At 44.8% G+C, this 25730-nt stretch overlaps 1 long non-coding RNA gene across 2 annotated transcripts in view; it reads right to left on the minus strand.

Moving 5' to 3' along the window:
* Positions 1-25730, minus strand: part of LOC117085233 — a 51496-nt gene that overhangs the window by 21069 nt on the left and 4697 nt on the right. Inside the window, exons 2-3 of one of the 2 annotated variants that reach the window (XR_004437884.1) lie at positions 22900-23058; positions 20965-21236 (exon numbers count right to left, since the gene is read on the minus strand). This is a non-coding gene — a long non-coding RNA (uncharacterized LOC117085233). Of the gene's footprint in view, positions 1-20964; positions 21237-22899; positions 23059-25730 lie in introns of those variants that run through there. The other variant, XR_004437885.1, reaches the window with a different exon arrangement.

Genomic DNA, 25730 nt, shown 5'->3' on the forward strand with positions numbered 1-25730 from the left:
TCACAGACCATCAGAAGAATCCAAGTAAAACACCAACCTCCTTGCACCCTTCCTAACCTGAGAACCTTCTGGGCTCCTGTTTACACTGGCTTTGCCTAAACACTCCTGCTTTCTTTCCCAGCCTCACCCTTTGTCCCTGTCACATACACCATGCTGTCCAGTCATACAAAGCTCTTCTCTGATCCCTCATTAGCTGTGTAGAGTCATGCCTCCAAACCTTACCCCGTGTTGTTCCCCCTGCTGAAAAAATTCCCTTGTTGCTTTCAAACTCTTATTCATCCTTCAAGGGACCATTCAAATGTCTCTGCCTTGAAGTTTGCCAGGCACCCTTAAGTTGGATTAATTTTCCTTCTTCCATGTTCTCATAGCACTTTGTACAGAACCATACTTCATCAACACAACTTCAGAGTGATCCCTTCTAACTCATCTCTAATAGTTTAACCTTCTTGTGTATAGTATTTTCAAAATCTGTTTGCTCCTTTCTCACTGGGATGTGAATTCTTTTCAGATACAGGCTACACCTTATTAATCTTCGCTCACCCCAGGGCTAGCACTGAATCCGGCACAGAAAGGATGTGGAGCACATGTTTGCACAATTGTTTAACTCATGGCAGAATCTGCTCGTGCTCACACCACTGGGGCTCCATGGAGTGATTCACAGTTTAGATTGTCTGCTATTTTTATAAGACACTTTCAGCGGCTTAATAACTGGCTCTTCCTGACAAGACATTTGGGAACTGTGCATAAGTGACAGAATAATATTAAAATCAAATCAAGTTCAGAGATAAATATACAAATCTCTGCTCCACCTACGTGATATGCCCCCTACGAATCTCAAAAGGTAATTGTTTTAGTTGATACAGCTGTTGCGTGTTTTGTACAAGGATTTTCTCTTTCAAAGACATCTCATGAAAATCTCATTCTCTAATGAGTTATGAGACCATGTTACACCTTTTCCCTTTTTAAATACGTTTCCTACATCTTGTTGATTTGATCCCCAGTTCCATTTAGAACACTGAAGGGGTGATCTACGCAGTGGGACCCCAGTGGCCTCAAAGTGTGGCTGCAGTTTTTCAAAGTGCCTCGTCGAAGATCGTTCATAGAAGTAAATCTGGGCAAGATCAGGTTCATGAAATGACACATGTCCCTGGGCCTGCTTCTACATTGTTTATCCAAGGAGAAGGTCAAATATGTGTTTAAGGTGGACACCCTGTTATGAGTTGAAGCCTGCCACCTCCTCAGCTTTCCTGCAACACCCACTTTCCAGAAACTGTTCTTCCTGCAAATGAGTAAGACAACAGGGCAAACAGAACTAGGAGGTGGGAGGGGCAGATGTGCAGTTATGAGGCCCTCGCTCCCTCTAAAACGTGTGAGTGGTGAACCCTCACTTCCTCTAAAACTTCAGACGGTCTCATATATTTTTCCTTATTTACTCCAAGAATTCTTGGGGAAACACTAGGTTTATAAGAATCTTCTCAGGCCAGGCGCAGTGGCTCACACCTGTAATCTCAACATTTTGGGATGCCAAGGTGGGAGGACCACTTGAGCCCAGGAGTTCGAGACCACACTTGAGCCCAGGAGTTCGAGACCGGCCTGGGCAACATAGCAAGAACTAATCTCTCTCTAAAAAAAAAAAAAAAAAATTAGCCACACAGGGTGATGTGTGCTTGTAGTCTCAGCTACTCCGAAGGCTGAGGTGGGAGGATTGCCTGAGCCCAGAGGTTAAGGCTGCAGCAAACCATGATTGCACTCTCCAGCCTGGGTGACAGAGCAAGACCCTGTCTCAAAAAAAAAAAAAAAAAAAAAAAAAAAAAAAATACCGTAACAAACAAAAAGAATCTTCTTGGCTGTCAAATCCCTGGTTGGGTAGTGGCATCACTGTTTCTTTCCCTGCATCTCAGTTCCTTCCTCTCTGGTCTCGCCTGCTCCTCCGGAATCTGCCTACGCCGACTCCCACATTAGCCTGAAGCACTCACAGGCAAACTCCTTGAGGTTAACGAGGCCACGAAACAAGAGGGAGGAAAAGAAGTGGTCAAAATTAGTTTCTTTTAGGCTGGCTTGATTTCCTCTGGGCCCTGGAATTGGCAGGACATAAATAGATAATCAAAGATTTTTACTTGCCCAGGTAGAAATTATATAATCAGAGGCTGCTTCTTCCTTTGGTTTTTTTGAAACTTCACTGGAAGGAAATTCTCCTTGAGTTCTCAGTGACATCGAGCATTCCTCCTCTGCTTTTACTTGGAAATCTTCATTCTCTTTAAGCCAACAGCCTTCAAAGCTAATCAGGTTATTCTATGTAAGTTAATATACACACTGGGGCTTTAAAAATGCATCTTTTATGATCTTTGGTAGGTGTGTGTCTTGTGTGTTTGACAAGAGAGATCATACAATGACACAGATAACCCATTTCAAAAATAACCTTGTTTTCTTCTTCAGGATCCACTGAACCCAGGAACACGACCCCCATCCCTGTCCACTGCAGAGTTCAAAGATGAGCAGGTGAACCTTTCAACTCCTATTAGCAGAAGGAATGATTTCTTTCCAGTCTCCCCCATTTCAGCCCCCATTACAATGACTGCCAACTCTGCACCTGGCTCCAGAGCCCAAACTCTTTTCTCCACTCTCCTCAACTTACTTATGTCCCAGGCATCTCCAGCTCAACTCATCCAAGCTGATCGCCCCCTCTGTTCCACCCTCAGCCCACCAGAACTACTCTTCCTCCAGCATTTCCTGCGGCACTGTAAATATTTCCAATCATCCACATGAGAAATCTGCTGCCCATAGCAGCCAGGAATTCTTTTCTGCCAGGGGAAATAAGTCTTTTGTGCCCACAGCCACTAGCTCAGGCCCATGACACATTGGATCAGCCAGAGAAGCCTGGCCCAGCAGGGTGCGTCTTTCTTGCTTATCTCCACATCTGGGCACTTTTGTCTGCTCCATTCCCTCCCCTCTTGACCTAGTTTGGCCCTTAGCTTCTTCCTTGGACTTCTGTAAACACCGGGTGGAAGTGGGCTCAGAGCATCGGGTCCCAGTCCAAACAACTTGCGTTCAAGTCCTGCCTCCACCCAGTCTTAGTTTCAGGACCTGAATGACATCATTTCATCCTCCCTCTGCCTCAGTTCCCTTATCCTTAAGTAAGAACAATGCCTAGACGGGCGTGGTGGCTCATGCCTGTAATCCCGGCACTTTAGGAGGCCAAAGTGGGCAGATCACTTGAGATCGGAAGTTCGAGACCAGACTGGCCAACATGATGGAACCCCATCTCTACTAAAAATACAAAAATTAGCCAGGCGTGGTGGTGGGTGCCTGTAATCCCAGCTACTCGGGAGGCTGAGGCAGGAGAATCGCTTGAACCCAGGAGGCAGAGGTTGCCATGAGCTAAGATCGCTCCATTGCACTCCAGCCTGGGAGACAGAGCAAGACTCTGTCTAAAAAAAAAGAAAGAAAGAAAAGAAAAGAAAAGAGAAAAGAACAGCACTGGCAAGGTTTTGCTACAAAGGGCGAGATAGTAAATACTTCTGGTATTGAAAGTCAAGAAGCAAAATTGAGGCTACTATATAGGCATTTATAAAACTAGAGAGAAAATAAAGATCCACAACGTTTTCGCTGGTAGAATTCAAAATATAATAATAATTGGAACTCATAGAGAGAGTAGAAGGGTGACTGCCAGGGACTGGGAGTGGGGGAATGCTGAGATGTTGGTCAAAGGGTACAAACTTTCGCTTATAAGATGAGTAAGTTCTGGGGTTCTAGAGTACAGGATGTACTCTAGTTAATAGTTAATAGTACTGTATTGTAAACCTAAAATTTGCTGAGAATAAATCTCTAGTGTCACCACCACACACACAAAAAATAGTTACTATGTGAGGTGATGGACATGTTAATTCAATTGTGATAATTATTTCACAACATATACCAAATCGTCATGTTGTATATCTTCAATATATACAATTTTAATTTGTAAATTGTACCTCAATAAAACAGAAAAAAGTATTATTAACTGAGGACAATTTTATTCATTTATTTATAGAATAGAGGTGGGGTCTCGCTATGTTGCCCAGGCTGGTCTCAAACTCCTGGCATTAAGTGATCCTCCTGCCTTGGCCTCCCAAAGTTCTTGGATTACAGGGGTGAGCCTCTGTATCTGACCAAGGACAATTTTTTAAAAAAATTCAGGCCTACTAATGAGAACAACAGATTTCTTTGTGAGGAGGATAACATTTTGTTTAATTAGGGTTTGAACTTAGTATTCCCTATCATCAAAATCAATTTAAGTGTTACATCTGTAAAAATCATTCTTAGCTCACCTGCCAAGCAAAAACAGGTGGTGGGCTCGATTTGGCCTGCAGGCCATGGGTTGCCCACTCCAGGGAAAGAATAGAAGTGATCATGCTAAGTGCTTAACACATCGTGACTACTCAAAGGTTGCTAACCACTGTAATGATCTCTCACCATCCTATGCACCTCCACAGGTGGCTTCAGATGCGTACACTCTCAGGGTTTTCTTAGGCTGTCTCATACCTGAGCCTTTGCCCAGGCTGTGCTCTCAAGATCCCACCTCCTTGGAAAGCCTTTCCTGCTCCCCTCCCTTCTTCCACATCTTTCCATCCCTGAGGGACTCCCTTAATCCCTCTTCAAGCTCCTGATCCTTCCAGAGCCCCTCATCCCTGCTTCTCTCCTATTTGATTATTCTTCTTCCCCCTTTCAACTTCAAGGTGACACCACACATCACTCATGATATCTCCAGCTCTGTGCTTAATTGTACTATGCGCTCAATAAGTATTGGCTGTAATGAATGAACCTCCTACCTGCAAATGGAAGACTCAGCAGAAGCCCTCCTTCATTGCTTCACTTCCCAAGGAGTTCTTTGTTCTCAAAGCATCTGAAACATTTGATCCTCATTGGTTTTCTTATAAATGACACATTATAGAATAACAGCTAAGTGCCTTGGCCCTGGTTACAAATTCCAGCTCCATCACTTCCTGGCTTTGCGGTTTTGTACAACTTACTTAACTTGTCTGAGCCTCAATTTGTTGGTAAAATGGTGATAATCGTGGTACCCACCTCATATGTTGTTTGCAAATTAGATTACATAAAGCATACAAAGCACTTAGCACAGTAAATACTCTACAAATGTCTGTTGCTTTCTTCACAATTATTGAGCAATGGCCATGTTTTAAGCTCTTTCATTCATTTTTTTTTTCTTTTGAGACAAGGTCTCACTCTGTCGCCCATGTTGGAATGCAATGGTGGGATCACAACTTGCTGCAGCCTCGAGCTCCCAGATTCAAGCGATCCTCCCTCCTCAGCCTTCTGAGTAGCTGAGACTACAGGTGCACATTGCCACGCTCAGCTAATTTTTTTTTTTTTTTGGTATATTTTGTAGAGAGAGGGTCTCACCATGTGGCGCAGGCTGGTTTCAAACTCCTGGCCCCTAGTGATCCTCCTGCCTCGGCCTCCCAAGGTACTAAGATTACAGGCATGAGCCACCATGCCTGGCCATTAACTTGTTAATTTCTCACACATATGCTGTGAGGCAGGTACTACTGTCATCCCCGTTTTATAGATGAGAAAACTGAGGCAGAGACATTGTTTGTGTAAGGTGACACAGCCAGTGTGGCAGAGCCAAGATTCAAACCAGGCCATCTGGTCTAAAGCTGTGCTGCTAACCCGTGTTGGTATCTTGTAGAGATATGCCTCTTCAGCAAGATTTTAGGCTCTTTGAGTGTAAGGAATGTGTTGTAGAATTCTTCATACCCTTCCTAGCAGCCAGCACAGCACCCTGCATGTGGTGCTCCTTGCTACAGATCTGCTAATTCATGTACTCATCCCTCCATCACCCTAATGCAGAGGAGGGGCAGAGTGTTCTACAGAGATTTCCTCCCACCCAGGCCTGACCGCCCGTGAGCGTCTTTGTGTCTTACAGAAGGGGACACGAGGAGAAGCAGAAAAGGGGGAAAATACATGAAAAGAGTGCAGGTGGGGTGTGTGGGGAGAAGTTCACCTGCGCAGAAGGCAACAGTGGAATTAGAGCCGACCTCAATGAACTATTTCTTCCTGTTCCATAGAGCACCAGCCCCATCGTCAGTGAGCGGCTGTGAGGACACCAACCAGCACAGGCTGACTCTGCTATTGTCTGTAACATGCTTGTCCCTCTTAATCAAAGTGATGTCATCCTCTGATTTCAGAAAGTGAATGATAGCAAAATTAATGTTGGCTCAAGTGGGCTTCTAATGGCCGTGGGCCGCCGAGGGGCTGTAGGCCTGCAGGCCTGCTGCATTTCAATGATGTGCACTGGGATTTCTTCGCTAACAAGGGTGCCATAAGTCTTAATTACCCAGAACCAAGGCCTCACCTTGCTGTGTGTCCCCCGGAGCTCCCTGTGAAGTCAGTGGGAGCTTTGCCTGCGGTTCAGCCCTGTGAAAACTTGCCTGCAAATGTTTGCAAATTACCTCCTGCACCTCTGAAGGAAACAGGAGGGAATTATTTATTTTTAGAAGGTTGGTGCAGCCTTGCCCCTGCCTCGCCTGTCACATACCTCTGTGTTACTCAAATCCCACTCCCTTCCCTCTGATTAATTCTGAACCCTGGGTCTCTTTTCTTTATGGTTGATGGATACACCTCCTAGGTCTTGCCCTCAGTCAAACTGCTGGTAATGTCCTGTTGCTCTTTCTCCTTCCTTAGGGGGCTCTCTCGAGAAAGCCTAATGCATTTTCCATTAGAGGAACGATTTGTCCTTTCCTTTCCAGCAATGGAAAGCAATCTCCCCCATGTGGAGGATGTCAAGAGCCCCTAAATGGCTATTCCTTCTCTCTTCAGCTCTTCCTGCCTGTACTGAGGCACCCACGCCCCGGCTGCTGTGAATACTGCCCATTAACAACACATCTGTTCCCTTCTCCTGAGACTTGCCCTGGGAGAAAAGTACCACTCACCTGGAAAAGCCAGGGAGGTTTGCCTTCCCGCCTTTGTGCTGGCCCTCTTGCCTCAATCAAGAGGGCAATCTGTGTCCCCATACACACCCCAGAGCTCCCACAGGAGCAGGCTGAGGCCAAACCTCCTCTGAGCCTGCGTTTTCCTCGCACCCTTACAGGTTTCACTTGAAAGCACTCCCTTAAGAAATTGCTTGCCCAAGGAGCCCTGTTTCTGGCTCAGCGTCTTGGCAACCCAATATAAGCCGCCTCGCTAAGCCATCCTTCCCACTGCAAACAGAATAGTCTTTTCAAACTGCAGCCTGATCATGCCACTTCCTTTCTTAAGCCTTCAATGCCTTCCATTGTTCAAATTCCGGAGCTTGGGTCTTAATCCCCCAAGACCTGGCTCTCCTTCTATCTTCACCCTCACCTCCCAGAGAGGTCACTTCCTCCGGCAATGCCTATCCAGACCCCCTACCATAAATACTATCGTATTGAGACTGACCGCTTGCTTTTCTTTCTTCTCCTCTAGACTGCAAACTCCTCTGGAATTCCAGAAACCTACTATGCATATAGCACATATGAGACCTTCAGTAATTATTTGTTGATTAACAAAATTGAACTGATGAATGATTGAACTAGATACTTCATACATGTTTAATAATAACAGCCAAATGCCAACTTCAAGTTAATATTATATCAACACTTGCCTCCTAGTGATGTATCTAAAGTTCTCGTAAGTAGCAGAATTCACTGGGAATATATTAAAATAATTACATGTTTTAACACATACATATATGCAGGTTGATTAGGGTATCCAGTACAATCGATGTACAGATGTTCTCTGATGTTTCAGGTTTTCATTTTTTTTGGACACTTAGTTTGTCAATCAAAGCCTTCCCAGCCCCCACTGACCAACCTCTGACTTTCAGCAATTCTCTGTGGAATATTAAATACCCTTGCCTTCTCTCTGCGTGTTCCCAACAACAACAACAACAAACAAATAAACAAAAAACCTGCAATTTCAAGTGCCAGAATAGCTCTTCTTATCAGAGAAAGAAAGCCTTGAACATCAGTGAACCATACTTAAAACCTGCCATTTCACTGCTGACTTTTCAGAAAGGCATTACCCTGCAAAGAAGCTGCTCTTGGATGCAAGCCTCATGATTGCCAGAGTCATCGAATGTTCGGACTTGCCTAGTTCTCACTTTGGAATTGGGCGTATCAGCCAGTAGAGTGCATTAATTCTCAGCATGACCACAGACTGAAACACAAGCAGCATTAACAAATTACCAGTGATAGATATGCAAATGGGCCAAAGACAAATATTAAAACAGCCCTATCTTGCTTTGCCGCTACCTCATCCTGTCCAAAATTCGTAGAATTATTAATCCTCCTGGAACGCTTAGTAGTGCGTATAGGGTAATATTCTTGAGGAAGCTAATAATTATCTCTTGTTAGCAAGATCAGCTTACTACAGTCTTTCACTGCAGGGACAGAAAAATATTGTGACTTTGTTATGCAAAACGAAACACAGTGGCAGGATAAATTAGGACATTTAAACTAATAATAATAATAACGTCGCACAGCTATAGTTCACCTCTACATATAATTGATAAAATTAACAGAAAACAGGCACAGTAACAATAGAAGAATATGCATTATGAATGGTTGATTGAGACACAAAGGGACAAGTTTTCTTCTGTTGCTTATGTTATTATAGCTAATATTTATTACGCACCCACTGTGCAAGGCATAACTCTTATCAAGGACAATGATAATAATAAATTACTACCTGTCAACCATAGTAACTTCATTATGTAACCAGGCAGCACTCTTATTAAGGCTTTGAAATCTATTAAAAGTTTCATTTTGAAACAATGAACCAAGAGAAAAAAATTTGTGAATTGCGGATCTGCAATATTAACCCAAAGACTGAGCCTTGGAGAGAAACAAAATTCTAAAGAAAAAAATTAATTTCTGCCAAAGAAAATCTAAGAACATAAGTTAGCCAGCCCTACCAGCTGCCTCTCACTGTGCTGTAACAGAGACGAGGCAAATATCTAATTTCGCGGAAAAAATTTATAGACTAGACTTTGAATCAGGCAGAGTCCAACAAGCCTTCCCTGCCCAGTTTTCAATCAAATGGTGTAATAAACAGCAATGTCCTCACATGTCCAGGATCCCCCCCTCTGATCTCTGGGTATCACCTTCCCTGATATATCCAGACATAACTCACCCACTGCATTTGCTAGTTTAATTTGCTTAGTGGATGTGGTAGACTGTTTACAAAGTTGGCTGTAGTAAATCCTCACATCAGGTCTGAACATCTCTTTGCAACGTGACTTCGTACTACTTCCCATCAAGTGATGGAATCTATTTCTCCTTGCCTTGAATCTAGGAAGGCTTTGTAACTTGCTCTAAGCAAAAGAATACAACGGAAGTGGTATTTTGGCAACTTCCAAGCCTAGTCCTTAAGATACCTTGCAGCTTTCACTTCTATCATCTTAAAACACAGGGCCACCAGGTAAGGAAGCCAGAGCTAACCATCTTGAAGATGAGAACTTGCATGGAGACAGGTGGCCCAGCCAATAGCCAGTACCAACTGCCACACACATTGGCCATCCTGAACGATGGTTCCAGTTACACTACTAGGTGACAGTAGCTGCATAAGTTACTCCAAAAGAGACCAAGCAGAAGAACCACCCCATTGAGCCCAATATAAATTGCTGACCCTCAGAATCGTGAACAAATAAAATAGTTATAATTTGAAGCCACTCAATTTTGGAGCAGTTTGTTACACAGCAATTGGTAACCACACATGAACAATGTGATAGACACTTTAGAATTTTGCGCAGTACTTTAAAGGAATGACTCCTCTAACTCCTACATAACACCAGCCTCCAGGACTGTGTTAACTTGTGAAGCTAAGGAATTCTCGTTTCTTTCCCCTTCATCTCTCAAAGCAATTCACACTGAGGCTGAACTGTGCAACCTTCCTTTGCCGAGGGATTTATAAAAAATTGAAGGCTCAGAAATGCTTCTTCAGCGGTTGACTGATGGTTTGTTTACAGTGAGATGGGTGGACAGGCAACCCCAGCTCTCCTCCTCTGTCTAGGTGAGAAACTGCCACAGCTCTGGCACCACCGCCAAGACCCTGAGGCCTAAGGGAGGGCCTCTGGTGACTGGGACCAATGAATGGTGTATTATAATGCCAGCGCTGGCCAAGGGCGGTGGCTCAGGCCTGTAATCCCATCACTTTGAGAGGCTGAGGCAGGTGGATCGCCTGAGGTCAGGAGTTCGAGACCCAGGCCGGCCAACATGGTGAAATCCCGTCTCTACTAAAAATCCAAAAATTAGCCAGGCTTGGTCGTGGGTGCCTGTAATGTCAGCTACTTGGAGGCTGAGGCGGGAGAATCATTTGGACCCAGGAGGCGGAGTTGCAGTGAGCCGAGATCACACCATTGCACTCCAGTCTGGGTGACAAGAGAAAGAATCCATCTTAAATAATAATAATAGTAATAATAATAATAATAATGCCAGGGCTCTGCAGAGGAACAGCACCAACAGGATGGGTATATGTAATCTGTAGGGTAGGCTGGCAGGCTGGAGACCCAGAGAACACTTTCAGTTTGAGTTCAAAGGCAGTAAGTATATTGGCAGAATTTCCTCTCCTTCCAGGACGTCAGTCTTTTTCCACTAAGGCCTTCAACTGATTGGAGGAAGCCCGCCTACGTTATGGAGAATAATCTGCTTTATTCCAAGTTTACTGTTAATCTTATCTAATGTTGGCCAGGCTAGTCTCGAACTCCTGCCCTCAAGTGATCTGCCTGTCTCAGCCTCCCAAAGTGCTGGGATTACAGGTGTGAGCCACCACGCCCGGCCACCTTTAATAGCATCTAACAGAGTGAGTGCTTCTGGCCTGCTAGTTGGCTTGATTAAATATAGGGGTTTACTCCAGACCATAGTGTCCCTAGCATGCTTTTATACCTTCACAGAAACACCTAGAACAATGTTTGATCAAATTTCTGGGTGGCCTAGCTAAGTTTACACACTATTATTATTATTATTATTATTTTGAGATACGGTCTCGCTCCATTGCCCAGGCTGGAGTACAGTGGCATGATCTCTGCTCACTGCAGGCTCACCCTCCAGGACTCAAGCAATCCTCCCTGCTCAGCCTCTCAGGTAGCTGGGACTACATGACTGGCTAATTTTTTATCTTTTGTAGAGACAGCGTCTTGCTATGTTGCCCAGGCTGGTCTCGAACTCCCGGAATCAAGCTATTCTCCAGCATTGGCCTCCCAAAAGTTCTGAAATTACAGGTGTAATTACTGTGTCCAACCTGGCACATGAATTAACCATTATAGATGGTTTTATGAATTGAATTGTGTCTCCTCAAAGAAAGATAGGCTGAGGTCCTACCCCTAGTACTTCAGAATGTGACCTTATTTGGAGATAGGGTCTTTACAAAAGTAATCAAGTTAAAATGAGGTTGTTAGGATGGGCCCTAACCCAATATAATTGATATCCTTATCAAAAAGGGGAAATTTGGACACAGAGATAGACATGCACAGAGGGAAGATGATGAAGACATACAGGGAGAAGGCAGCCATGTGACTGATGTAACGTGTCTACAAGCCAAGGAAAGCCAGGGGTTGTCAGCAGAGACCAGGAGCTAGAAGAAGCTAGGAAGGAGTCTCCCGTGAATATTCAGGGATAGCGTGGCCCTGCTGACATCTTGATTTTGGACTTCCAGACTCTAAAACTGTGATGAAATAGATTTCTGTTTCAAGCCATCCAGTTTTGGGTCCATTGTTATGACAGCTCTGGGAAATGAATAGGGGTGGAGAGCTCAGAACTTTGTTTCCAGGTCTGAGAGGAGACCACAGGCACCTGCCCCTCCGGCAGGGGGAGGAGAGGGAGCTGAAGAAACCTTAAGTGGGTCTTCCCTCCTCCAGCTCCTGACCTCACAACATGGACCTTTGACAAGCCCTGGGAGATAAGTCTGAGGGGAGTGGGGAAAGTGTCTCCTTCCTCCCAAAGAAGCAAGGTTGCTCCTTAGGTACATGGATCACTAAGTAGGGTGGGAGGATGGAGGTTCTTGGCTGTGATTTTGTGAGTGGAAGGGCCTCAGTCCAGGTATTTGGCTGGTGGTCCTGTGTCCCGTTACAAGAGCTCACTCCACAGAAGGAGAGCCCTGAAGAGCAGTCCAGCAGAAGTCACACTGAGCCCCGAAAATGGGCTCTGGAGCCAGATAAACCTGGGTTAGTTCTGGCTCTGCCAGTCACCAGTTCATAATAATGGCTGGCTTTTTATGGAATGCTAGGCACTTCAGGTATGTGGTCTCATTGACTCATTTAAACAACTCATTTTGCAGAAGAGAGCCTAAAGCTCAGAGAGGTTAAATGAGCTCCCCAAAATCACACAACCAGTGAAGATTCTAATCGAAGTAGTCTGACCACCAATTCCCCATGCCCAAATTCTTAATCACCATAGCTGATAAAAGCATGCTAGGGACACTATGGCCTGGGGTAAACCCCTATATTTAATCAAGCCAACTAGCAGGCCAGAAGCACTCTCTCTGTTAGATGCTATTAAAGGTGGCTGGGCGTGGTGGCTCACACCTGTAATCCCAGCACTTTGGGAGGCTGAGACGGGCGGATAACTTGAGGGCAGGAGTTTGAGACCAGCCTGGCCAACATTGTGATATCCTGTCTCTACCAAAAATACAAAAAGTTGGGCATGGTGGTGTGTGCCTGTAGTCCTAGCTACTCGGGAGGCTGAGGCAGGAGAATTGCTTAAACCCAGGAGATGGAGGTTGCAGTGAGCTAAGATCATGCCACTGCACTCCAGCCTGGGCAACAGAGTGAGACTCCATGTCAGAAAAAAAAAAAGTTATTAAAGGTACAGAGAAAGCTAGACTAGGGCCTCGTCCTGAAGGTATTGATGGTCTAGTTGACAGGAGGACACCCACTTGGGAATAATTATGCCTGGCATTGCCCCCTTCTTTGGGAATATGGAAAGTTTAAGTTTATCCACAGGGAGGGCTTTAGCTACTGGGGATCTCACCATTTTTAATGAGTTGGCATTTTGCTCTCCAAATACATCAGCAGGTGAATGCATTTTATCAGACTTCTACTGGCATAGCAACAGAGTTGAAAACTAAAGGAAGTTGGGCCCCTGCTCAAAATACTAGGCAGCAGGCCCAGATTGTAGCTAATCAGTACCCCAGGCAAATCACTGATTAATTCAGACTTGCTTCCCCTCATTGTGCATCTTCTTCTGCATCTGTGCTACCTATCTGACTCAAAGGAATGGGCAGGGTGAGGGCTGGTAGGTAGAAGTGCTATGATGGTCAGCAACCAAAGACTGTGTGATATTAAGACAGTAAATCAAGAGATGGCTTCAACATTAGTCACAAAGGAGAAATCATAAGACTTGTATCCTGGAAACAGAATGGCCTTGGAATGAATATTAAGAAAGGGCAACACCCTGGTATTAACTGCCCACTGTCTCTGGGTACTTGCCTGTCCAAAGCAAACAGTGGAGCAAACACTGATAGCCTCTGGGGCCAGAGTGTGTTCAGAAGACAGTGTTGTTATATAAGGCAGGTCCTGGTGTCAGGTATGCCGAGAACTGGCTGTGTCACACAGCTGTGGGGTTACAGAGTTGCGTCCAAAAGGATCTCCTCTGCGTTGTGTCATAGATGGGGAGGGTAGGACTCTCTGGCTGCAGGGGGTTGTCCAGGGGGTAGGTAGCTGCAATTGTAGGCAAGATTGAAACTTGCATAAGTTCCTGGAAGCATTGCCCTGGATGACTGTATTGCTTTTCTAGGGCTGCCATAACGCAGTACTAAAAACTAGGTTGCTCAAAACAATAGAAATGTTTCTGGAGGGTAGAAGTCTGAAATCAAGATGGCGGCAGGGTTGGTTCCTTCCAAGGGCTCTTAGGGAGTGTTTGTTCTGTGCCTGTCTCCTAGATTCTGGTGAAGGCTGGCAATCCTTGGTGTTCCTTGGTTTGTAGATACATCACTCCAGTCTCTGCCTCTGTCTTCATATGGCATTCAAACAGTGAGCCTTTGTGTTTAAATTTCCCTGTTCTTATAAGGACACCAATTATATTAGATTGGAGCCTGCCCTAATGACCTCATCTCAATTTGATCACATCTGCATAGACCCTATTTCCAAATAAGGTCACAATCACAGGCACTGAGGATTGGGGCTTCAATATATTTTGTGGGGAAGACACCATTTAATCCATAATAATGACCCTGATGGAGCCATTAGACCCCACTGGATTGAAAGCATCTGAAAATTGGGCATGATTTTATTCATTTCATATCCTTATTGCCTAGAACCACACCAGGCAAATAGCTAGTGCCCAGTAAGTGCTGACTGAGTGAATAAGCAATGATCTCATACGGATCTGTATAATGTGAGTTATTTACTATTTCTTACCTGGGTAGTATTTGCCAAGTCTCTTAGCAACTCTGAGCCTCAATTTGCTCTTCTCTAAAATGGGTATAATGCAACATGCAGGTTGGTGGCCAGGTACCAGGAAGCCACTACACATAAAATGCCTAGCACATAGCAGGTGCTGAGCAAATGGACTTTTTTTTCTTTTTTTTTTTTAGATGGAGCCTTGCTCTGTAGCCCAGGCTGGAATGCAGTGGTGTGGTCTCTACTCACTGCAACCTCCACCTCCCAGGTTCAAGCAATTTTCATGCCTCAGTCTCCTGAGTAGCTGGGATTACAGGAGCCTGCCACTATGCCCAGCTAATTTTTGTATTTTTAGTAGAGACAGGGTTTCACCATGTTGGCCAGGCTGGTCTCAAACCCCTGACCTCAAGTGATCTGCCTGCCTCGGCCTCCCAAAGTGCTGGGATTACAGGCATAAGCCACCATGCTTGGCCGGAAATTTTTATTTTAAAAGGTGATATGGTTTTCCTCTGTACCCCCTCCCAAATCTCATCTCACTGAAATCTCCACAAGTCAAGGGAGGGACCTGCTGGGAGGGTGATTCGATCATGGGGGCAGTTCCCCCATGCTGTTCTTGTGATAGTGAGTGAGTTCTCATGAGATTCGATGATTTTAGAAGTGTTTGACAGTTCCTCCTTCACATTCTCTCTTTCTCGCCTGCTGCCATGTAAGATGTGCCTGCTTCCCCTTCCACCATGATTGTAAGTGTCCTGAGGTCTCCCCAGCCATGTGGAGCTATGAGTAAATTAAACCTCTGTTCTTTATAAATTATCCAGTCTCAGGCAATTCTTTATAGCAGTGTGAAAATGGACTAAAAAATATAAAAGGAAATTTCCAACTTAACTCAACATGCTACCCTCTAATTTATATTTCTTCATACCATATTTATTTCATCATATCAATTCTTTAAGATTTTTTTTTCAAAAACCTTAATACCTATTAGGCTAATCTAACCATATTAATCAGAAATGCATTCAGTTGACAATAACACAATCCTCATTTAAACATCGTTCAAAAATAGCAGGGTGGAGGGCATTTATTAGCTCACATAATGCCCTGCTGTTCTGGCATCAGGGAGGGCTTGATCCAGAATCCAGACAATTTGCCCTTTGTCTCTTGGACAGGCCTTCATCACGTGGCTGGCTACTGGTGGCCTCACTGAATCTTCTCAGCCTAACAACCCTAGGGGATAGAGATGGCCTTTTCTGATTGCAACCTCAGAAGAGATCCAAGGAAGATACTGATTTGCTTGACTTGGATCATGTGCCTGTCTTGGAACCAGTCACTAAGACCAAGAGCATAGGATAGATGCATTGGCCAGTTCTGGGTCATGTGAATGGGGAAGGGCAGAGCCAGGCTCTTGTGGAATGGGTTCCCTACAGAAAAAAAAAGGGCTCTATTTTAGAAAGACATGCTGGAGAGGTTTAATAAGAAATGCCTCTGGCCCTTGAAATGGCCCACAGGACAGAAGATAAATGAGGCTTAAAAAACATCAGGTTTCTAGAAAAGTACTCAGTGTAATTTCTGCAAAAATAAAAACAGAAGCCGTATCTTACAGACAAGAGCTTGCTGCTCCAATTTTTAAAAAGGCCTCACTGCCTTTGTGGTCCTTACACCTACATAAATTATTACTAGCGATGGGGAAGGCTGGCCTGAGTCACGTGGACTGAGAGGGCCTATCATTACGTCAGCTGATAACACAGGGATGTCCCTGCAAGGGAGACTGGAACATGGCCAAGTGAGGTAACTCTTTATGGATATACCTAGGTCCCACTTCATGTACAAATGGGGTAAAGTGGGAGTGAAAGCGAGTTTAGTGGTAGGAATGCCAGTGTGCAAGGGGCCCTTCCATTGAGAAGAACCCTGTTTAAATCCACTTAGGTTCATGTCACAGTAGTTTTTTCTTTTTTCACTTGTTAGTGTTATACTCTGATTTTATGAAAAATACCCCGTAACTCAGGTTTAATTTCCCTGGGGGAGATAGCTTTGAAATAACTATTAAATCTCTTTTTCCCTCTTTTTGCTGTACTAAGCAAACTGGGAGATATTTTCCCTGAGGACAACAGCCCGGTCATTCATGCAATAATCATTTTAATGCTATTTATTTCTTCTTCCTTTTTTAAAAAAACTTTCCAACAGTGTTTGCATACAGCCCTCCCAATTTTATATTTCTACATTTTCTTTTTTATGAGTAAGACAGATAACATGTTCATGTTTAGGATTTTGTGGGAAATTCAACTTAATTTCATGGCCAGGGGTAAATGTGAATGACTCATTGATGAAATTAATAAGCCCTTTGCACAGCAATTGAAAATTTATCTATCTGGCACATTCATTTCATTGTCACACAACCACAAGAGGCATTATCCTCAGTTTATAGATGAGGAAACTGAGTCTCAGAGAGATGAAATCTTGTTAAGGTGCCACAAGTAGATTTGAACCCAAATAACCTGACCCAAACAAAAACAATCAACATTTCCTGTTTAAACCCCTTGTATGCAGTGTGCTATTTAATCTCAAAAGAAATCTGTGAGCTAGGTTATGATTAACATCTTTATTTTACAGAAAAAATTGAGTTTTTGAGGTTTAAATAAATCGGTAAGATTCAAACCCAGATCTGCCTTATTGCAAAGCTTTGTCCAAACACAGAACTTTTCCCGAAGCCTCAGTTAGCTTTGAAAACTTCAAATCTGGTGGAGGTAAGAAGTGACGGCTGGACCCGAGGCCACGGAAAGGAGAGCAGCCAGATCAAGCCCCCTGCTCGGGCTGAGAAGCCTTCACTTGCCAAGCCAGCTCTGTGGATGAACTATTTGCAGGCCTTGTTCTTTCAGAAGAGCTGAGGCAGCCTGGATGGAAGCCCAAATGCCAAGATGAAGGTGCCCGACTGACAAAATGCCAGTGTGAGCTGTTGCCTGCTGGCTTCACCCACTGAAAACTTGGGGACCCCCATGTTCACAAAGGCACTGCAGACAGAAAGAAATGTCTGGTAAGCAGAGAGGTCTCAGCAAGTCCAATTATCCACTGCAGCCAATGATCGTGATTGTGGTACATACCCAGCCCTACCACGTGGGGGGTGGCCCGATGCGGACATGGAGGCGCCAGCTGGTGCACCGCCAATTCTTCATCAGCAACGAAGGGCAGCCCTGACATCTCTCATCCGCCCCAAGCACCCTCTTTTAACCTCCTTTACATGACAAAATTTCTACTTACAAGTTAATCAAAACCCTGACCATGAATGAGAAAGGAAAAAAAAATACCCCGTTAATTAGAAATCTCAAAAGATGCCAGTGGTAACAGTTTGCAGATGCCTTCTTCTTCTGCTAATCCTACAGGAAAACCAGACATCAGTGATCAGTTTAAGAATCACAGGTGCAACCGGGCGCGGTGGCTCAAGCCTGTAATCCCAGCACTTTGGGAGGCCGAGACAGGCGGATCACGAGGTCAGGAGATCGAGACCATCTCGGCTAACACGGTGAAACCCCGTCTCTACTAAAAAATACAAAAAAAAAAAACTAGCCAGGCGAGGTGACGGGCGCCTGTAGTCCCAGCTACTCAGAGGCTGAGGCAGGAGAATGGCATAAACCCGGGAGGCGGAGCTTGCAGTGAGCTGAGAACTGGCTACTGCACTCCAGCCTGGGAGACAGAGCAAGACTCCATCTCAAAAAAAAAAAAAAAAAAAAGAATCACAGGTGCTGTGATTAGGCCTGAGAGCATTTAGCTGTGACAAGTGGAATGAGAAAGATTTTTAATCTTCCTGAAATTCCAAGCTTTGAAAGTAATTAAATAATTAATGAGAAGCAGGGCTTTCCCTTCCTTCCCAAGAGAGGTTAAGTTCCCAAGTCTCTTCCCTGTGCAATACTGTCTCTTAAATGCATAGACAAAACATTTCCAGTCATTCAACAAATATTTATTGAGCACCTGCTCTGTGTCAAGTACTCTGGAAGGTGGTGGAGACACAGCAGGGAGGTTGACAAAGTTCCTGCACTTACCTTCTAGAATGAGGGACAATTAACAGGTAAATGGGTAGCTTGAGGGTGTTGGAATAAAAAGTAAGATGCGTACAGCGTGAAAAGGGGGAGGACCCCTTTAGACCATGTGGTCAGGTACAGTCCTACGAGGTAGTGGCACTTGAATTGATACTTAAATGACAAGTGTCTTTGTCTTCTCTTGCTTATAACTGAATACCTGAAACTGGGAAATTTGTAAAGAAAAACACTTCTTATGGTTATGGAGGCTGAGAACTCCAAAGTCAAGGGGCTGCACCTAGGGTCTCTGCAGTTTCAAGGCGGCTCAGGGTATCAAGTGGCAAGGTTGCCGTGTGTGCTAGCTCAGCTGTCTTCCTCTTCTTAGAAGACCACTAGCTCCATTCCCATGATAACCCATTAATTCATGAGTGGATTAATCCATGCATGATCCAATCACCTCTGAAAAGCCCCACCTCTCAATACTGCAACGTTGGGGATTAGCTTTCAACATGAGTTTTGGAAAGGACAAATATTCAAGCCATGGCAACAAGTAAAGCCAGGCCAAGAGCACAGAGCATTTCAGGCAGAGGAAACTATAAGTATGAAGTCCCGTAGGCTACATCAGACTTGATGTGCTCAAGAACAAGCGGAATACTTGTGTGAGGTGTAAGAGGTCGGCAGGGACAAATCCCCTAGAACCTTCTAGGACATAGTAAAATGTCTGGATGTTATTCTAAGTGATTGAGAAGGCTTTATCACTATTTTGTTTCTTTTGTGACAAGGTCATGTGCCACCATGCTTGATTAAGTTTTTTTTTTTTTTTTTGGTAGTGATGGGGGTCTCAATTTGTTGCTCAGGCTGGTCTCAAACTTCTGGGCTCAAGCAATTCACCTGCTTCATTCTTCCAAAATGCTGGGATTACAGGCATGAGCCACCAATCCCAGCCTGAAAAGCCTTTTATTGGGGTGTCTTAACAAGGGATCATAAATCAGATTTCAATTTCTAAATGTTTGCCCTGGCTACAGTGTGGGTAATGTTTATGGGGGTGGGTGGTGGGCAAGGAAGAGAACAAACATATTCAATGGGACCAATAGTCCATATAAAATAATACTGCCTTTGATAAAGTCCCCGTGACATTTTTTATTGACACAAGCACACTCATGTGTCACTTAACAGGGATACATTCTGAGAAATACATCCTTAGGTGATTTCACTGTTTTCTGAACATCAAAGTGTACTTACCAAACCTACATGGTAGAGCCTACTACACACCTATGTTATATGGTGTGGCCTATGGCTCCTAGGCTGCAAACCTGTAGAGTACGTGATTGAACTGAAAACTTTAGACAATCATAACACAATGGGAAGTATTTGTGTACCTAAACATATTTAAATATTAAATTAAAAGGTATAGTAAAAATAGGGTAATCTTACGGGACCACCATCATATACGTGGTTCGCTGTTGACAGAAACATATTCTGTAGTACATGACTGTAGTTGTTATTTTCAGAATGGATTTATATTAGACAGGGCTTTTGAGAGAGACAAAACATAGATGGATGGATGGATAGACAGAGATGAGAAGGGATTGATTAGGGGAATCAGCTCACACGATTTGGAAACTGAGAAGTCCCATGCCAGGCATTTGCAAGCTGGAGACCCAGGGCAGCTGGTAGTATGGCTCAGTCGCAGCTGAAGGCCTCAGCATTAGGGAAGCTGATGGTGTTACTCTCAGTCCAAGACAGCAGGTCTGAGAACCAAGGGAACCCCTGGTTCAGGTCCTGGAGTCCAAAAGCTGAAGAACTTGGAATTCTGCTTCCAAAAACAGGAGAAGAAGGGTGCCCCAGCTCCAGAAGAGAGAGAAAAAATTTGTCTCTCCTCTGCCTTTTTGTTCTATCTGGGCCATCAGCCAATTAAATGGTGCCACCCACACTGCGTGAGGGCAGATCTTCCTCACTCAGTCCACTGCTTCAAATGCCAGTCTCTTCCAGAAACACCCTCACGGACACACCCAGAAATCATGCTTTACCAGCTATCTGTGTATCCCCTCATTCAGGCAAGTTGACACCAAAATTAACCATCACAGTATTTCTCTGTTGCTTGGCAGAGTTCCATCATTTCAGACTTTCTAGTGTCTTAAAGTAGTACTCTTAATAAATGGATGTATCGTTTTACCCTTCTAGGAGCTGAGGACTGGCTCCATTGACTATAAAGAATTGAGAATGTCAGCTGACCAGGCAACCAGGGAGACGCTTTCCTGACTTTGTGCACACGGGCTGCATAATTGTGTCTGTGAAGTACTGAAGAATGTGCTTGCCCTGTAACATCCAAACGTGTGGCCACCATTCACAGATAGTGTCCTTTGGGAATGGTGTGGGTATAGATGGGGAATGGTCAGTCCTACGAATATGGGACTATAAGACAGCAAGGCTAGAAAGTATCTGTGCTTTCATGATTTAATTTTCTTTCCTTCTTTCTTTCTTTCTTTCTTTTTTTTTTTTTTGCACTAATGGTTTGCATTCACATTGAGGAACTGAGACTGTTTTTCAGACTTTTGGCCTACTGATGACCTTATGTTCATAAAAGGACAGAAGTATAAGAAGTTGTTTAATATAAAACATACTGAAATTTTATTTTCTGTCTCCTTGGATATAAAGTTTCCACTTATCTTAGGTTTAAGTACCTACTCCTCCACAGAGAGGGACCTTGTGCACGTAGATTGATATTCTCAGGATGAAAGCAGTACCTTCTACAACTAGGGACTCAGAACAGGAAGATGGTGCTTGTTCCTGATGGCATGTAAATCTAGATTCACTTCTAGCTGGAAGGAGGCAGGCCAGAAATTCAGAGTTGTAGGTCCTTGGCTTGGGTGGATGTGCTACAACGTGAACCATAAACCTCCATCACTTACCTTGGCAGATAGAAAATTGGAATTTTGGAGGAAAGTTTCGCATCAAGCACTCAGACCCAATAAATACTCCCACTCCTCGCAGAGCTACCAAACACTGCACTCCATTTATCAGGCTACCCAGGGATGCTTGGAATGTGTTGACCAGAGCCACCATCAGCACTTGCTGACGACCCTTTGTGGTATCACCACTCACTTTCTGTACTGCATTCTTTCTTCTTCCTTCCCTTTTGTTCTCCTGCCTAGTGACACACCAGTGCAGATTGACTTGGTGCCCTGGTGCCTGCTATGGACTGAATTCTCATGTCCTCCCACATTCATATGTCAAAGCACAATCCCCAGTGTGATGGTATTTGGAGATGAGGCCTCTGGGAGGTGATCAGGTTTAGCTGTTGTAAAGGTGAGCCCCCCGTGACTGGATTACTGCCCTTATAAAAAGAGACACAAGCGAGCTTTCTCACCCTCCTTCCACCATGTTAAGATACAATGAGAAGACGGCCATCTGGAAAATAGGAAGCAGGCCCTCACCTGCTGTAGGCAATCATAACACAATGAGAAGTATTGTGTTGGCACTATCTGGTCCAGGAGCAGCTGGACCTCCCAGAAAGACATGGGGTCAGCCTCCACCTGGATCCTGAACTTCCCAGCCTCCAAAAGTAAAAGAAATAAACCTCTGTTGTTTAAGCCATGCAGCTTATGATAACTTTTAATAGCAGCCTGAAGCTACTAAGATGGTGCCAAGACAAACACAGGCTCTTAAGCGGTCCAAATCCTGGCTCTGCCACTTGTCCACTATGTGGTTTTGGGCAAAGCTGAATCTCTCTGTGCCTCAGTTCCCAATTTGGAAAATGAGATGTCTATTCTACCAGGGTAGGGATGAGATGAGATCATGTGTTCAATTAGATGGGATCAAACACATGGTAGAGGAACTTAATATGTGTTTATTGTTATTATAGCTATGGCACTGAAAGAGTTGGGTTAAATAAAATGCAATCTGTCGGCCGGGCGCGGTGGCTCACACCTGTAATCCCAGAACTTTGGGAGGCTGAGGCGGGTGGATCACGAGGTCAGGAGTTTGAGGCCAGCCTGGCCAAGATGGTGAAGCCCCGTCTCTACTAAAAATACAAAAATTAGCCAGGCGTGGTGGGCATCTGTAATCCCAGTTACTTGGGAGGCTGAGGCAGGAGAATCACTTGAACCCGGGAGGCAGAGGTTGCAGTGAGCCAAGATTGCTGCTCTCTAGCCTGGATGACAGAGCAAGACTCTGTCTCAAAAAAAAAAAATGCAATCTGTCACCAGAAGTTGAAAATCTAGCCTGTGAGATAAAGAGATACTTAATTGTAATATGTGGCGCTTCGCAAAAAGTGACAAACACTATTATATAATCAGTACATGGAAAAAACACCATGAAAGCTGCAGTAGATTAACAAGAGCTGCAAATTCCTTATCACTGCTTTCGTCAAGAGCTGGAGTTCCCCTCCTCCTTGAAACTGTGACCTGTTGACAAACAGAATGAGGCTGAAACAACTCTGGGTGTCTTGCAAGGCAAAACCATGAGAAAGCTTGCAGCTGCTTCCTGACTCTCATGGGGCACTCCCTCTCGGAACTGAGCTGCCATACTGGAAGATGTTACCTATGGGGGCTCCAGTTGACAGCCCCAGTTGAGCATCCACTGTTGGCCGTAGGAGTGAACCATCCCGGACAGTCCAACTCAGTCAGCTCCCAGGTGACTTCAGCTGTTCCAGTGCCCAGCCACACCTTGTGATGCAGAATGCCCAGTCAACCCACAGAACTGCAAGAGATGATACAATTGTTTGCTTTTTTTCATCTTTAAGCTCTAAGTTTTGGATAGTTAGTTATGTAGCCATAGATAAACCAAATAGGAGTTTAGGAGAGGAGAGTTCTTTTCAAGTCAAGTGATCATGGAAGGGCTCCTAGAAGACATGGGATTTGAGAATATCCTTGGAGGGAACGTCTGTGACAAGAGACGCACAGGAGAAGGTCATTCTAAAGAGAGGAATGAGTTAGAGCAGAACCCAGAGTGGGGTAAAGGTAGGCTGCAGGCAGCACCTGGCATATGGACCAGAGCTGCCTAAGCAGGGTGCTGGGAGAAATGGGCTAGAGCCAAGCTGAGACAGTTGCTCATTCCAAATCATGGTGGCTTTGGGGACAGGCTCTTTACATTGCCAGGAAGGAAAACTCATTCCTGCTCTTCTAGGTAAAGGGGCTTTATGGGAAGCAATGGGATTTTATGAGTTGGGAGATAAGAATCTGTGGAAAGAATAAAAACTAAAGAGCAGTTGGACCTCCCAGAGAGACACTGGAATTGGAAGTTGCTCAAGATCCCCCAGTGGCCGCCTATCATAGGCACAGCAAAATCCTAAGCTTTTCACATGGTCTGTGAGGCCCACAGCATGGTGTCCTTGCCCTGGCTACCTCAATGATCTGATTTCCTTTCACTGCCACCTTCACTCACTCTGTTTCGGCCACACTGGATTCCTCACTGATGTTTGAACAGCATACTCTGGGTTCGGCACTTTTGCACTCATAGGTCTCGCCACCAGGATTGTTCTTCCAGATATTTACATGGCTCCCTCCTCTTCACTCAGGTCTCTGTCGTCTCCTCAAGGGTGACTGCTTCCTCCCGCCACAGTGCTCTTGCCTGCTCTATTTTTCTTCCCAACACAGTATTATTGCCTTTTTAAAAAATCTGGCTTGGTGTGGTGGCTCACACCTGTTATCCCAGCACTTTGGGAGGCCAAGGTGAGCAGATTGCTTGAGCCTAGGAGTTCAAGACCAGCCTGGGCAACATGGTAAACAACCCATCTGTAAAAAAAATACAAACAATTAGTTGGGTGTGGTAGCGTGCACCTATGCTTCCAGCTCAGAGGCTGAGGGGGGAGGATGGTTTGAGCCCAAGAGTTGGAGATTGCAGTGAGCCACGGTCACACCACTGCCCTCCAGCCTGGGTGACAGAGTGAGCGAGACCCTGTCCCAGGGAAAAAAAAAAAAAAAATATGTATATATATATATATGCGCTAGGTGCAGGGGCTCACGCCTATAATCCTAGCACTTTGGGAGGCTGAGGTGGGTGGATTGCCTGAACTCAGGAGTTTGAGACCACCCTGGGCAACATGGTGAAATCCCATCTCTACTAAAATACAAAAAATTATCTGGACATGGTGGTGGGTGCCTGTAGTCCCAGCTACTCGGGAGACTGAGGAACAAGAATTGCTTGAGCCCGGGAGGCAGAGGATGTGGGTGAGCCAAGATCTCGCCACTGCACTCTAGCCTGGGCAACAGTGTGAGACTCTTGTTTCCAAAAAAAAGGGAAAAAAAAGATATATATAATTACCATTTGCCTTCCCAACTAGAATATATGCTCCATGATAGCAAAGACTTTGTATAATGCTTAGAAGAGTTCCTGGTATATAGTGGGTACTCCACAAAAATGGTAGAAAATAGTGAATGAATAAATGAATCCCAGGCAGTCGCAGGGCTTGAGGTATCTTGTTACTTCTCAGCAGGAGGAGTTTGTGGATCTTCATTTTAATTCTCCTCCAGTGTTCTCTGCTTCCTGTATTCCCAGGCAATTCCCACCCCATCTACTCGCTAAGAGCTTTCTTCTCACAGCTCCTGCTGACTCATAACCACGGCTTACTCACAGCTCCCCTCGAGCTGCTACTGTGTTTCTTTGTGCATCTGTCCACCGTCTGTTCCTTCCACTGACCTCCTGATTCTCCCTGGTTTTCCAGTTGAAGTTCCAGAAACAGAGAATCTGATTAGGTCAGCCCATTCTCCATTTAGGCAGAGGTTCTGACCTTTAACTCTGGTGTGGGTCAGACATCCACATGGCTCCATCAGCTGTGACCACAGGCACAGAGCACAGCAACCTAGATACAGAGAACCATTGTCTCACTCAGCAGAGGCACCTGGATGCAGTGGGTACCTTTAATGACCTGTTGACAATAACTTGAGGCTTCTGGTCAGGGCAGTGATGGACCAGATCCATGTCTTCAGAAGGTAATTTTAATCACCCTGTGTATTAGTCTGTTTTCACGCTGCTGATAAAGACATACCCAAAACTGGGCAATTTACAAAAGAAGGAGGTTTAATGAACTTACCCCCACGTGGCTGGGGAGGCCTCACAATCATGGCTGAAGGTGAGGGGCACGTCTCACATGGCAGAAGGCAAGAGAAGAGAACTTGTGCAGGGAAACACCCCTTTATAAAACCATCAGATCTCATGAGACGTATTCACTATCATGAGAACAGCACAAGAAAGACCCGTCCCCAATTACCTCCCACCAGGTCCCTCCCACAACACACGAGAACTGTGGGAGCTACAATTCAAGATGAGATTTGGGTGGGGTCACAGCCAAACCATATCACCCTGTGAATAAGACAGTTTACTGATGGAAGAGGACACACAAGACCAGTTAGGAAGCCATAGGAAGGGAGAGC

This window comes from Trachypithecus francoisi, unplaced genomic scaffold (assembly GCF_009764315.1).
Source record: "Trachypithecus francoisi isolate TF-2019V2 unplaced genomic scaffold, Tfra_2.0 Lachesis_group1, whole genome shotgun sequence".
NCBI lineage: Eukaryota > Metazoa > Chordata > Mammalia > Primates > Cercopithecidae > Trachypithecus > Trachypithecus francoisi.